This window comes from Cucurbita moschata, unplaced genomic scaffold, assembly GCF_002738365.1.
Source record: "Cucurbita moschata cultivar Rifu unplaced genomic scaffold, Cmos_1.0 Cmo_Scf00332, whole genome shotgun sequence".
Classification (NCBI taxonomy): Eukaryota; Viridiplantae; Streptophyta; class Magnoliopsida; order Cucurbitales; family Cucurbitaceae; genus Cucurbita; species Cucurbita moschata.
In genome coordinates this window covers 10,226-12,725 of record NW_019268848.1, presented here as the reverse complement: position 1 = coordinate 12,725, position 2,500 = coordinate 10,226, and the positions used below count along the sequence as shown (strand labels likewise).

The window sequence follows — 2,500 nt, the reverse complement described above, 5'->3', positions numbered from 1 at the left end:
TGCAGCCCAAAACCTGACAGTCCGTGGTGAAGCCCAATTACCTAAGACCCACCTGCAATACCCAGCACCCACGTCGCGACCCAGCAATCGTACCTTGACACGCGCCTTGACCCAATTTAGCCTGCACACGCGTCAGCGACTTATTGCGCCACACATCAACTTACAACACAAAGAACCCCTTGGCTTCATAGCTCAACTTGGTTGCACCTAATATCCAAATTGCTTCCGGATGTGTTATATTAACACCATTAAGAAATAGATGCAGAGAGGAGAGAGATGAAAACCAGAAAATGGCGTTGAGTTGGGCGAAGAAGGCGAATCCATCGGATCTAGATCCGAATCCGGATCTGGGTTAAACTCAAACCCACAACCCACTGCCAATCCATTGGTTCGGTCCAACACACGCTCACAACCCAATTATAAAAGCCAAGCCAACCCAACGTCTGGAGCCAAGCTTAGCAGCCCAGCACATGCGATCCCACGTTTGCCCATCCAACCCGCAACGCCTGCAACCCAAAACCTGACAGTCCATGGCGAAGACCAATTACTTAAGACCTACATGCAACATCCCAACACCCAGATTGCACACGCGTCAGCGCCTTATTGCGTCACACATCAACTTGCAACAAAAAGAACCCCTCGGCTTCATAACTCAGCTTGGGTACGCCTAGTGCTTATGCTTAAAACGCTCAGTTTTGCAATTCTGACACCGACCCCAACATTTTTTACCCTTCCGAAGCTGATTTGACCATAATTAAGATAAATAAGATCAATATGATTTCATTATTTCATGACTTAAAGTTAAACTAATGTGAAATGTTCATAAGTAAGATAAATAAGGGCATGTGTCCTGCATGCTTTATTAATATAATGTAGCACATATGATGTATGATGATGTATTGATTACGATGCATGCTAAAATGATGCTCATAGTTCACATCACCATTTATTGTAATTAAGTTTGAAAGGTAAAAAATATCAAAAGTTCATATCATTTGATGCTAAATAAAGATATTTTACTATAAGATAGGCTAGGCAATTGTTTGATGTATGACGACACGTGCCTAGTTGCACTGGTACATGTCCTTTATTACTTTATTAATATGATGTAGAGCATATGAGAAAGCCGGCTAAGGCCAACCAAGTAAGTAGCCTTACTATAGGATAGGCGAGACAATTGTTTGATGTATGACGTGCACTGACACGTGTCCTTTATTGCTTTATTAATATGATGTAGGACATATGATGTATGATGATGTTTTACGATAATTATGATGTGTTTATGATGACGATGTATGCTAAAAAGATGATCATAGTTTAGCTTTTTTCTTCACTCTCTTTGGCTTATTATTTATATCTCTAAACATCACCATTTATTGTAACTAAATTCAAAAAGGTAAAAAGAAGATCTAAGAAGTTCACATGTCATTTAATGATATAACCCAACCCAACCATGGTTAGTGGTAAAAGTGGGATTTGAACCCACACCATATCAAGAGGACCAATCGACCATCCTAACTACTTATTAATAGATCTCACATTGATTGGAGAGGGAATGAACCATTCCTTATAAGGGCGCGGAAACCTCTCACTAATAGACGTGTTTTAAAACTATAAGTTTGACGACGATCCATAACAGGCCAAAATGGAAGATATCTGCTAGCGATTGGAGAGGGTGAGGAAGCATTTCTTTTAAGGGTGTGGAAAAACTTCCTAATAGACGCATTTTAAAACCGTGAGGCTGGTGGTGATACGTAATGCACCAAAGTGGACAATATCTGCTAATATGGCTTGAGATATGATATCATTGCTAGTCACTAGGCGATGTGCCAGCGAAGACGCTGGGCCCTCAAGGGGGTGGATTGTGAGATTCCAGATCGGTTCGAGAGAAGATGAAACATTTCTTACAAGTGTGCGGAAACCTCTCCCTAGTAGACTGCCATCGAGGACACTGGGAAACCTCTCCATAGTAGATGCGTTTTAGAACCGTGAGGCTGAACACGATACGTAACGTGCCAAAGCAAACAACATCTACTAGTGCTGGACTCGGAGAATTTTAAATAACTGGCTTGAATAGCTTAGTTGGTTAAAGTGTGTGGCTGTTAACCATAAGGTTGGAGGTTCAAACCCTCCTTCTAGTGTTGGTAATCAAGTGTTCCTTATGAGTGTTTTTCATTTTCTGAGTATTAAAAGACTAAGACCATTCCAATGCTCCTTTTCGCCATGCATAAACTAAACCGACAATTAGGATAAGCACGAAAATTAAAGCTTCTATAAAGACAGATAGCTCTAATACATCAAAACTCATTGCCCATGGATAAAGAAAAACCGTTTCAACATCAAAAACAACAAAAACTAGAGCAAATATAAAGAAAAACCGTTTCAACATCAAAAACAACAAAAACTACGGATTCGAAATTGTATCCAAGCATCGCCCATTGGTTCTATTCCCGATTCATAACTCGAAAGTTTCTCTGGCTCTTTGCTAAGAGGGGCTTGA

The 2,500-nt window shown here is 40.5% G+C and overlaps 1 non-coding gene across 1 annotated transcript; it reads left to right on the top strand.

Moving 5' to 3' along the window:
* Positions 1-2,067: 2,067 nt before the first annotated feature.
* On the top strand, positions 2,068-2,141 carry TRNAN-GUU. Its single transcript has one exon. It is a non-coding gene; the product is annotated as a tRNA-Asn (tRNA).
* Positions 2,142-2,500: the final 359 nt, after the last annotated feature.